The sequence below is a fragment of the Monodon monoceros genome, unplaced genomic scaffold, assembly GCF_005190385.1.
Source record: "Monodon monoceros isolate NGI ecotype Baffin Bay Population unplaced genomic scaffold, NGI_Narwhal_1 Super_Scaffold_7, whole genome shotgun sequence".
NCBI lineage: Eukaryota > Metazoa > Chordata > Mammalia > Artiodactyla > Monodontidae > Monodon > Monodon monoceros.
The window spans coordinates 84,312,318-84,324,735 of record NW_021703784.1 but is presented as its reverse complement, the minus strand read 5'-3'; the positions used below and the strand labels follow the sequence as shown (position 1 = coordinate 84,324,735).

Here is a 12,418-nt window from a genome sequence, read left to right as displayed (position 1 = left end):
TGAATGAATAAATGATATTCATACTTTTTCATATAGACGTTTTCTCCTTTAGATGATTGCTTAAATAACATATTAATAAGGTGTTTAGGGATGAGTTGGAAAAACTGTACCTTGTACCAAAATCATCACCCGTGATTGCATCTTGAAGAACTTAAGGACCCAGAAGAATGACACAGAGACCTTAACGAGGATGTCTTCTGCAGTCAACCCCAGACTCTTTCTAGAAGTTCCAATGTTAGCTAGCGTCTTCAGCAATCATTGCTGAAGAAATTGGTCCAGATAAAAGTCCATGCACCTCAGCTCTGCCATTTACCTGTTGTGCGGTAACTGTATTCCCCTGTGCAAGTGCACGGTATGTGAATGACTTTATTAAGACTGTATCATCAACCAGTTAATCCTGCTGCAAAAGGTCTTGGGACCAAAGATTGAAAAGCGAAAGTGTAAGTGATGTTGCACTTGGTGTGATGGAAAAGCCAGCAGGCTTGGTTTACATGATGGAAAGATATTTTCTGATATTGCTAAATATGTAAGGTGTTTGGTCCAATGCTCTACTCAGGGACCCTAGCATTTCTTATTCCTCTTGCAACACAAAGTGTAGGTGTTACAAAGACCACCAGCTCCTCATGCTGTTTTTCCCTTCAAATCACTCTTTTTTTTTTTTTCCTCCATAATTGGGAAGACAATGGCTTATGTTCATTCTGTTCTTCGATCATATCTTTTGAGTGTTTTCTATGTTTTGGGCCCAGTTTTAGGGTTTACCAGAATTGGAGCAGTACTTAAATACTCTATCCTTTTACATGCTGATTTCTGTTTTTAGAAGCTCAAAAAGATGATAAAAAAATAATGATGGGACTTCCCTGGTGGCGCGGTGGTTAGGAATCCACTTGCCAATGCAGGGGACATGGGTTCGAGCCCTGGTCCAGGAAGATCCCACATGCTGCGGAGCAACTAAGCCTGTGAGCCACAACTACTGAGCCAATGTGCCTAGAGCCCATGCTCTGCCACAAGAGAAGCCACCGCAGTGAGAAGCCAGCATACCCCAAAGAAGAGTAGTCCCTGTTCACCGTAACTAGAGAAAGCCTGCAAAGACCCAATGCAACCAGAAATAAATAAATTAATTTTTAAAAAATGAGTCAAATGAAGCAGAAAGTGCTGATAGCAATAATTCAGGAAATCAGAAAGAAGAGATAAACTGTGGAAAGGTTGGATTTTGGGCGAGGACTCTATGTATTTGACACAGTGGATGACACCAAGCTGTAAAAAACCTGATGATTTTCCTTTTTCACAGTAATATAAATGACTTATGCTTTTCACATTTTGCCTCACTGTTTAAAACTAAGTCCTAAAGGTTCATTTGTTTATAGTTTCTTTTTTTAAAAAAAGGTTATTAATAATATGATCATAAAAGTTCTGTATGCTCATTTCAGATAACTGTCAAAATATTTAAAAGTATAATTAAGGGGGAAAAAATCACCTGCAATTCCTTCAACCAGAGATAATCATTATTAGAATGAATCTTTTTCTAGTCATAGTATAGGATAATATTTGAGATCATGTTATGTATCTTTAGTCTTATATCTGTATTTTAGGCTGCCTTCCCCCTCCTCCCTTTTTTAAGAAAACGAACTCAAATCATTTTACTGTAAACTCCTGTTCTAACGTCCCTTCTATCCTCGTGGTTTTTCTTATGTCCGTTCTTGTCTTGTACGGGCCTTGTGGAGGACCTGCTTTATGCCCAGCTGTGTGGACGGGCACTAGGTTGCCGTGTGGGAATGTGGATAAGAAATTACATCTTTAACTGGTTTCATTATACTTCACTACTGTTGTGGTATCATTTGCTTAACCTCTTCAGAGTGATTGAATGCAGCTGTTCGTAACTTTCTTACTATCTAAATAGTGCTACAAATGACCATCTTTGTCTGAATTTAATTTACTTTTCTTGGACATTGTTCCCAAGATGGGGTTACCAGGCCCATGAATATAAACAGATTTATAATACTTGTTACCTCTTTCCAGAATTACTAACTCCAATTAATACTCCCACTTATGATGTCCAAATGTACTTGTTTGCACAAAGCCCCACTCCTGTCTGATTTAAGTCATTATATTTATATTTGCTGCCTTAACAGGGATCTAAAGTTAAGTTCAACAGGTTTGAATTTACTTTTGAAAACTTGTACCTTTTCATAACCAGAGGTACATGCAATGCTTGCAAAAAAAATGTGCGAATTAAAAGAGCATGTTAATTATTAACAATAAACAATACTTTAAAATATGTAATGTGCTAGTAGAAAGTTAATTTCTACTAAATAATAAAATTAACATGGTATTTTGTGTTGGGGAAAAGCTCTGAAAGAAAAGGATTGCTTCCATTTTCATTTCCCCTCATTTTTCTTTATCTTCTCTCCAAATTGTCAGAAATTTTACACCTCTCAATGCCATTCACCTACTTGCCCTAAATGTTTTAAGGCAAGCCTAAACAGCAAGAGAAAAGTGATATTCTAGACCTTCAGAACCAGTTTGCTTTCAAGTGGCAGAGCAGGGTCCTTAAATTTCCTTGCCTCAGAAAGAAAAGACATAATGTATTCTTGACCCAAAGTGACTGTCTTGGAATGTTAACCCCTGTCTGCTCACATCCTAACCAAAGGCATTCTGCCCAGAGTTCCAGGCGAGCCCTGGTTGTTGTCTGGAGTCTTAATCTTAGCAAATGCACAGCCATAACACTTGACCAGAGACATGCATAAACATTATTAAATTCTCTCCAACTAAACCTTTCTACGATGCAGGGATACCAGTGGGGTCAAAGATCTCATCCCTGTACATTTTATTGAACAAAGGAACACAAGCCCCTATTATACCTTATTTTTAACTAATTGTTAAAAATCAATTAGTGGAACTTCCCTGGTGGCGCAGTGGTTAAGAATCCACCTGCCAATGCAGGGGACACGGATTCAATCCCTGGTCTGGGAGGATCCCACATGCTGCAGAGCATCTAAGCCTGCGGGCCACAACTACTGAGCCTGCGTGCCACAACTACTGAAACCTATGTGCCTAGAGCCCGTGCTCCGCAACAAGAGAAGCCACTGCAATGAGAAGCCCACGCACCCCAACAAAGAGTAGCCCCTGCTCGCTGCAACTAGAGAAAGCCCATGCGCTGCAACGACGACCCAACGCAGCCAAAAAATAATAATAATAATTAAAAAAATCAATTAGTGATTTTGTATGTGTTTATTATAGGTTTGTGAGGATGAACTTGGAAAAAAAGTCACAAGCTGCCCCCATTTAGATGTATTTGATAGCATTCAACCCATTCAGGATTACCCACTGTGTGACTACGTACCAGGCTATGGAGTCTTTAGAATCACTGTGGCTGGATGTCTTACAACCCGCTCAGAAGACCAAAACAACTGTTATGGGTAGTTGGCCATGCACTGTGTATTTCACATGATTCTTTTATTTATATCCAAAAGAAAAAACAACTCTGTAGTGGGCAGTGCTATTATAATCCCCTGCCATTCTCCATAGGAGAAAACCGAGCTGTCAAGAGTTACCTAAGCTTGTCCCGGGAGACAGTCGGCCAAGGTGCTGAGTCTAGGTCTGTAATTGGCCTCACTCACTCCAGAGCCATTGTACTGACCACGCCCTGCTGATTTGCAGCACCCATGCAGTCAAACAAGGTGGTCAGCAGGCAGGACCCATGGGTGCTGTCCTCCTAACGAGCCTCGGAATGCCGCCAAGTGCTGACCACCGGAAATGGTACCAGTTATGGGAGAGAACAGAAGAGAGACAGTGGGGATGAATGGGGTGGAGACGCGGGAGGAGGGTGCTGAGGGCCAGGAGGAGGAGGGAAGACCACCTGAGGTTTTAAAGTGAGCCCACCATGGTTGGTCTCATCTCAGACCCTCAGGCTACTGGTTGTTTTTCATCCTGAGAGTAAAGTCTACGCTTTGAACTTTTCTGCCAACGAGGTGGAGGCATGTGACCTCACACTGGTGGAAAGAGCCTGCTGCAAGAGAGAAATTCTCTGAAGGCTTGTGTTTGGTCTTTGTCTTTCAAGCACATTTTACATCACACTCCATCGTCTATTTGTGTTTATTTCTATGTGTTGTGTTTTAAACTACCATGTTTCTCTGCTTCTGACACATAATCGTTTATAAGAGTTTCCATTGATTTCATAATAGCATGGGGGCGGGTAAACCTGCATTAATGATAAGGCACATTCCATTTTCAGAAATATTAAAATACAGGAACCAGATGTATCTGAGAATTGAGACAATTCAGTGAATTCTGAGTAAAATTGCTGCTCCCAGAAGATGTGTCATGTTTCTGGTGGCGCTGGGGCTGTCCTCTGGTCCATATTTGTGTACATACGGCAGTAGACAAGTGCCTTGGTATATGATGCACAACCTTAGATGTGTTGTGGTGAGGGGAGCATGTTGTGGTTGGGGCCGAGAAGCGTGAGGAATTGCCCAGAGCTCATTCTGGGTCCTTTTCTGACATCTCTCGGGGCAGGGTTCCTTGACCTTTGCACTGTTGGCATTTGGAGCCAGCTAACTCTGTTCAGGGAGATGTTTAGCAGCATCCCTGGCCTCTGTCTGCAAGGAACACCCCTTCTCTTCAGTTGTGACAACGAGAAATGTCTGCAGATATGATAGAATTGCCCCTGGTTGAGAACTGCTGTGTTAGGGCGAAAGAGAAGCGCCTGAAGCAGTGGACCAATACAGAGCCTTTGGCCGTAAGCTTTCCCTTTTATTCTAGGGGGTCTCTTGTGCCAGGATACACCGGTAGGGCACCTCTGTCATCTGGCGGCTGATGTTGTCTTTGGCCTTTATCTGCCAAGTGGCCAGATCTGAAGGTTTCTAGGGATCCTTCTAAGTGTGAAATTTTTCTCAATGGTTGAAAGGATTACAGGATTTGAAAGAGTATCAATAATAACCTATCGTACCATTCCAATACCTCTGTTGAAGTTTTCCTTCCTCAAGGTTTAAAATGTATACTATTATTGTACTAAATGTTGTGGTCATATTATTTATTTAACATTCATTCAAGTGAGGATTTGGCTTATAAATGAAAGAGGAGTAAGAAAGAGTCACCAGGAGCCAGTACAGAAAAATAATAAATGCCTAAATATTATTTAACAGGCAGTGAATTAAATATCAACATGGTCCAGAAATGGTAGGAAGATGGCAAGACTTTCTTCTCTCCTGAAAGTCTAGCTCGTGTCCACCCTTGTAGGTGGTGATATTTGCCAAGAATTTTTTTTTTTTTTTTGCGGTACGCGGGCCTCTCACTGTTGTGGCCTCGTCTGTTGCGGAGCACAGGCTCTGGACGCGCAGGCTCAACGGCCATGGCTCACGGGCCCAGCCGCCCCGTGGCATGTGGGATCTTCCCGGACCGGGGCACGAACCCGCGTCCCCTGCATCGGCAGGCGGACTCTCAGCCACTGCGCCACCAGGGAAGCCCGCCAAGAATTTCTGAAAGGAATTTGGAATCATCCAGCTCTCATTAGAGACTCAAGTTTATTCATGAAGCAAAGAATTATTGAAATTCCTATTGTGCCCTCTTTTTTTTGTATTTTCAAAAATTAAAAAAAAATTTATTGAAGTGTAATTGATTTACAATGTGTTAATTTCTGCTGTACAGCAAAGTGACTCAGTTATACATACATACATATATATATATTCCTTTTCATATTCTTTTCCATTATGGTTTATCACAGGATATAGACTAGAGTTCCCTGTGCTATACAGTAGGACCTTGTTGTTTATCCATCCTATATATACTAGTTTGCATCTGCTAATCCCAAACTCCCAATCTGTCTCTCCCCCAGCCCCCTCCCCTTTGGCAATCACAAGTCTGCTCTCTATGTCTGTGAGTCTGTTTCTGTTTTATAGATATGTTCATTTGTGTTGTATTTTAGATTCTACATATAAGTGATATCATATGGTATTTGTCTTTCTCTTTCTGACTTACTTCGCTAAGTATGATAATCTCTAGGTCCATCCATGTTGCTGCAAATGACATTATTTCATTCTTTTTATGGCTGAGTAATATTCCATTGTGTGTATATATATATATATATATATATATATATATATATATATATATAAAATATTACATCTTCTTTATCCGTTCATCTGTTGATGGATATTTAGGTTGTTTCTATGTCTTGGCTATTGGGAATAGTACTGCTATGTATTGTGCTCTTAAATGGTGATTTAACTGTGAGGGAAAAAAGGCCCAATCCTGCCCTCATGGCAGGTACAGTCTAGTGGAGGATGGTGGACATCAATCCATTACACAGACAAATAGGGAAGTTAGACCTGATCTTCGAGGTCAGGAAGGCTTCCTGAAGGAAGAAATATTTGATCCAAGACCAGAAGGATGAACAGGAGTCTGCTAGGTGAGGCAGAGGCGGGGATTTGCTTCTGTACATTTGTATGAACGGCTTGACTAGTGGAAACCTTAACAGTAAAGAGACAAGTGAGTGAGAAAGTCAGTGCATCTGCTTCTATCAGAAGGTTCTTATTTATTTATTTATGGCTATATTGGGTCTTTGTTGCTGCCCGTGGGCTTTCTCTAGTTGCAGCGAGCAGGGGCTACTGTTTATTGTGGTGCTCGGGCTTATTGCAGTGGCTTCTCTTGTTGCGGAGCACGGGCTCTAGGTGCACAGGCTTCAGTAGTTGTGCACAGACTTAGTAGTTGTGGCTCACGGGCTCCAGAGCACAGGCTCAGTAGTTGTGGCGTGCGGGCTTAGTTGCACCACGGCATGTGGGATCTTCCAGGACCAGGGCTCGAACCCATGTCCCCTGCATTGGCAGGCGGATTCTTAACAACTGTGCCACCAGGAGGCCCTATCAGAAGGTTCTTAAACAGCTGCATTTACTCCATCCTAAATCACCCTTAGTTGTAATCTGCAAAAGCAATTTAATAATAGTTTTTTCAAGTAGAAAGGCAAACACCGCAATAGATGTATATATTGAATATTATATGCAAGTATATATTCCAATTTCAGAAGTTCTAAAATATTTAAAGAAAAAAGAAAGCTTACCTTAGAGCCAAGGAAATAAGGCATCAAAATTCAAGTGTCAGAGTCTCAGAATTTCACAAATCATCCAGGTGGGCACAGGATGTTACTGTACTTTATGATTTACATGAAATTGACTTGAAGCTCATACTTGGAGGGCCACTGAGCCTCTCTTCCATGGATTCTTAGAGGCTTGCATTTCTCCAAGGCACCTCCCAATCTGAGTCCTGCTTCTGTTGAATTCTTCCTCTCCACCCTGTCACCATCTGTGCAGGCTCTTTCCACCCTGCCTTCCCTCCCTGGAAGCCGTTTTGATGCCCCGCTTCCCAGGGTTCCACAGCCTTAAGGCTGCAGACACAGCAGAGCTTACTGATGGTCTGAGCGGCGAGGGAAGCGGGTGGCTTACACTGCAGAACAACACAGCGGGTGGGATACAGTGGTCCCTTTGGCATTTCTGTTCTTAGGGAAAGAGTGTGTAGTGATGTGGTTAAGAACAAAGTTTCTGAAGTCAGGCTGAGATTTTCAAAACCCACTTACTCTGTCACTTTGGGCAGATAACTGTACTTTTTGGTGCCTCAGTTTCTTCACCTGTGGAATGGGGATGAGAGTAATACCTACCTCACAGGACCGTTGTGGGTATAAAGTGCTTGGAAGGACATCTGGAGTTAAGTGCTTTGGAAATGTTAGCTATCATTACTATCAACATTATTATTGCTATTATTATTGAAGGTCCTTTGACCACCCCTGCTAGCTAGGATAATCTTCATTGGCCATCTCTGCCACGCAAGCTCCCACCTCCCCACTGTGTTGATAGGACCTCTTGCTTCCTGGTCAGGATCCTCCCTTTTCCTCCCCAGATCCCTTCTCCACCACCCCCTGAATTCCCATTTACCATTTACATCTTCTGCGGCACTGTTTACCCATTGCGTTAGCTTACTCCCAACTGTCTCAGCCTAACTCCTGGAGTGAACTGTGTCCTTTAAGGTGCATTACAAAAGAAGGGCAGCTCGCATTCTCTCTCTCTCTCTCTCTCTCTCAGATTTGGTACAGCTCACTCTGAGATGTTTTTACAAATCTAACTGGGGATGATGTTATTAGGAGGAGAAATTGTGCCAGTGCTTTGGAGAAGCGAGCTGGAGCCTGGCTGGTTCCTCAGCCATTGGAGTGGCTTCTAGAAAAACAACCTTGGCACCAGGACAAGATGAAAATGCCTTGTCTCTGTGACCTCTGAGGCTCGGCCAAGGCAGGAGTGGATAAAGAGCTATCCTGCCCCGCCTGCCAGCCAAAAATAGGCCAACTGCATCACAAGGCTGTCGGTAAATAAACCTTCCCTCTGCAGAAGGCTGTGGCTCAGACTGGAAAGGGGCCAGGGACAGGTTAATGTAATTCACTCCCAACCCTGACATTCCTCTCTTAGCATCAGAGGCAGGCTTGGAAAGCACGTAGTGCTACATGGAAGTGTAAAGTCGTAACCAGGCACGACGTGTTAAGCAGCCAGGTGACGGAGCATGTGCCAGTGAGGTTACTTACAGATTAACTATTCTTTGTCTTTACCGTGAATAATGTAGACTTATTTGGGGGTCAATCGGCTTACTAGTGTAAGTTTTTTGTTTCTTGTTCTAAAGGTTAATTTGTGTTTGTTGTAGAAAGTTTGAACATAAAGGAAAGAATCAATAAGGAAATAAAATGCATCCGTCAATATATAAGGAAATAAAATGCATCCGTCATCCTACCATTACAGCCACTGGAAACTTTTGGTGCATTTTTTTTTTTTTTTTGGCATCTTGATGCAATGTACGGTTTTCCTAAAATTGTGATCATATGCAGTTTTCTGTCTTGCATTCTAAAAGTACACACAGAGTACTCACAATGATACTGTCTCTCATGAGGTCACTAAATATTACTTGAAAACCAGATGGTTTTTGGCTTATTAACCTCCTCGTGGCCGGGCTGAGTGCGGTGGAGTGGTGGCACACATGTCCACGTTGGTAGGAAAATATGCTAGTCTGGAGTGTTCTTCAGACTCCACAGTCCCAGGTGCCCACGTGCCATCTGTGAGAGCGGAGACGTGCTGGCCATTCAGGGAGGTGGGGAAGGAATGGGAGGCTGCCCCAGCTTCCCTGGAGAACGTGTGACACAGTGAGTAGAACCTGGCCTCCTAAGGAGAGCATTTCTGGTTTGTATTCTGTCTATGCCACTAACCAGTTGCCTGACTTTGATTAACCTACCTCATACTCTAAACCTCAGTTTTCCCATCTGTAAAGTGGAACTAATGATTGATTGTATCTATTTCTTTGGGAGAGTACCTGACTCGGAGTAAGTACTCAGTAGCAATTGTTAGTATACTATTACGATTAATCTCTCAAATGAAGACTGGGTCAGCTGATTCCATTCTATGAGGATAATGGGTAGATGGGTTCACTCTGTAAGCAAATCTCTAAAAGGAAATAAAAATGTGGGCGGGATTTAGTATGTTCTGTCAGAGAGGTGGTATGGTCAAGGTGCAAGATGATACAAGGAATGGAATTAAGGCTCCTTCCATTACGCTTTTAAGGCCATGAGTGGAGGGTGCTTCCAATGCCTGCTAGGAGGTCACCCACCCCAGGGTCTGGGTCTAGACCAGAGAGAGGCTCCAACCCCAGGCGGGCATCTTCCCAATCAGACTTGATGGAGTAGCTAAGAGTATTTAATCCATCGTCGAAAGTTTTGTTGCTTCTGCCAAGCTTGTTAGGGCCTGAAATTGACACACTGGGATGACATCTTATCTTGGTGGGCCTTCGTGGACGGATCCCCAGGTACCGGGGGTTCAGGTCTGGCTCCAGTCAAGAACGGGGGAAGCATCTGAGGTGGCTGGAGAGGCCCGGGTTTGAAGCCCAGCTCTGCAGTAGCTATAGGACCTTGGGGAAGTTTCACACCCTCAGTCTCTCTTTTCCTTCTCACTTGATCTGGGTTAAACGTTTGTACCTTGTGGGTTGTTGTGAGGATTAAAAGAGATAAAGCCTAGGACATGCCTAATGCCATGCTGGACTCACTGTAGATGCTCAGTAAATGTTGATAGCATCTTCCACCCCTACACTCTGCAAGATAAAACAAGGAAGAAGAAGAGAGTCTCTTGGTTTCTCCATCTGGAAATAAGAAGGGTTGATAAGACTTAATGGCTCACTCAGCCTCTGGGGTTTGGGAGATGTTGTCTTGTCCTCCGAGTGTGAGTCCTAAAAGTCAGTAGTGATTCCTGGCACATCCTGGCAGGTAACCAGAGTAAATGCCATGTGCCGGGCACTGAACTGAGCCCTTTGCATGGGTCATCCCATTCAGAGCTTACATTCCAAAAAGGAGAAAAACTGAGGCTCAGAGATATTAAGAAACTCACTCCAAGTTTCTTAGCTGGTAAGTGGTGGAGCTGGGATTTGTACCCAGGTCTCACTACCTCTGGAGAGCTTGTTCATAACTAAAGACTTCTTCTCCCTGCTGGAAAAAATAAGTACAAAACAGATTAGAATGGCCTTTTCAATTGCTAAACTGTAAGCTCCCTGAGCCCAAGGACTGTGGGTTATTCACTCCATCCACTCCCAGGCATGCAGCAAACAGGAAACTGTGGACAGACATCCAGAAAATCTAAGCATCTGAGCCAGGCTTCCTTTAAATGCAGATGTCCTGTGAATAGGAAGTGCGTTAGATACATATCTTTGCTATGAGAGACACCAGGACTTTGTCAGGTCTCTGGGTGAGTGCCCAGAGCAAAGGAGATTGCAAATCTGGAGGGGAAGGGCCTTTCCTCCCTTTTTGTTCCTCTACAAAAGGAAGGGAGGAAAAGGAGCTAGGATGAAGAGGACAGCTCCATAGGTTTCAAAAGAAAAACAACTATCTGAATGATTGATTTCTGGGCCCTGGGCATTTGCCAGACAAGGTTTGGTGGTCTGCAGTCCACAAAAATATCCATGTTTCTAAGGACTTATAGAAAACTGCCACTTCATCCATCCTTTGATGTTTTGTTCCTAGGGTCCTGTTGGCCTTTGATTCCCTTTGCACCTTTGATTCCTTCCTGATTCTCCCTTTCAATGTGGGCTTGGTTTTTTTTAATCATCTTTATTTTCATCCATATAGTCCACACCTTAATTCCGGCCTCATTCCTCACTGCCTGGGCCCCTGCAGTGCCCCCCATTCACATCCCTGCTTCCAATCTTGCTTCCTGTTTCTCCCAGATTCTCCTTCCACTTTGTTCCTCCTGTTGCTGAACTTTGCCTTTCCCGTCCTGCCTCCAAGCTTTTGCCCTCCATTTCCTCTGCCAGATGCCTGTCTCCCCTTCTCTATCCCTATCGAACGTCTACCTACAGCCTTCCAGACTCAGCCCACACTCTTCTTTCTCCTTTGTGACTCTGTTCCAAACTGTCCCATCCATCTCTTTGTAACTCCGGTAGCACTGATGCGTGTGTGCATCGTTCCTTCGGCAGTTAATTATGTGCTTCCTTCCTCCCCATCTATTCAGGAGTTCTTTAAGTGTCTGTCTTATTACTGAGTCTCCACTACATACAAGACACTCTGCTGAGGGTTGAGGGACAGCAAAGAGGATTATAGGGTTTGCTCATCAATAAATACTTGAGGGAAGACCCCCAGAAATGGCTGTTCATTGGCTCAACCCATTGCTAGAATTGCTTTCACTAACCGCAGGGGAGGCCAAGCTGGGCGTGTCTCTGCTTTTGACGTTCCACAAGCCTCCTTTGCAGAAGCAGATGCCTGGGGAATGCTTTGGTGTCAGCCTGGATTCACAGGCCTGTTCCTAGTGAGGCCGTGCCCATCAATTTCAGAATTTATCAGCTATGTTAGTAACATCTCTTGCAGGGCAATGCATGGATGCTGTCCGTTGGCTGGGTACTTTCCCTGAATGAGGGCAACCTCAGCTTAACCCAAGAGGAGCCCAGACTGTCATAGGGAGTTTGGCCCCTGGCAGGGTCAGAATGGAAAGCTGGCTTCGGAGGAAGAAGGCCCTTCTGCCACCCCTGCATTCCGAAAGCTCACAGCACCCAGCTTCTTTGTCGTCATTGTTCTTAGGAACAAATGAGTGTGATCATTCATTTAAACATTGGCTGAGCACAGTGATCTCTGTTCCCTAGTGCCTACCTGGCACAGGGCCTGGCACAAAGATAAATATGACAGTCTCGGGGCTTCCCTGGTGGCGCAGTGGTTGAGAGTCCGCCTGCCGATGCAGGGCTCACGGGTTCGTGCCCCGGTCCGGGAAGAGCCCACGTGCCGCGGAGCGGCTGGGCCCGTGAGCCATGGCCGCTGAGCCTGCGTGTCCGGAGCCTGTGCTCCGCAACGGGAGAGGCCACAACAGTGAGAGGGCCGCGTACAGAAACAAAACAAAACAAAACAAAATATATATATGACAGTCTC

General features: G+C 44.1%; 1 protein-coding gene across 4 annotated transcripts in view; it reads left to right on the top strand.

The window, feature by feature from the left end:
* SLC1A2 (solute carrier family 1 member 2) overlaps positions 1-12,418 on the top strand; it is a 145,318-nt gene that overhangs the window by 48,231 nt on the left and 84,669 nt on the right. The gene's annotated exons all lie outside the window — the stretch shown is intronic.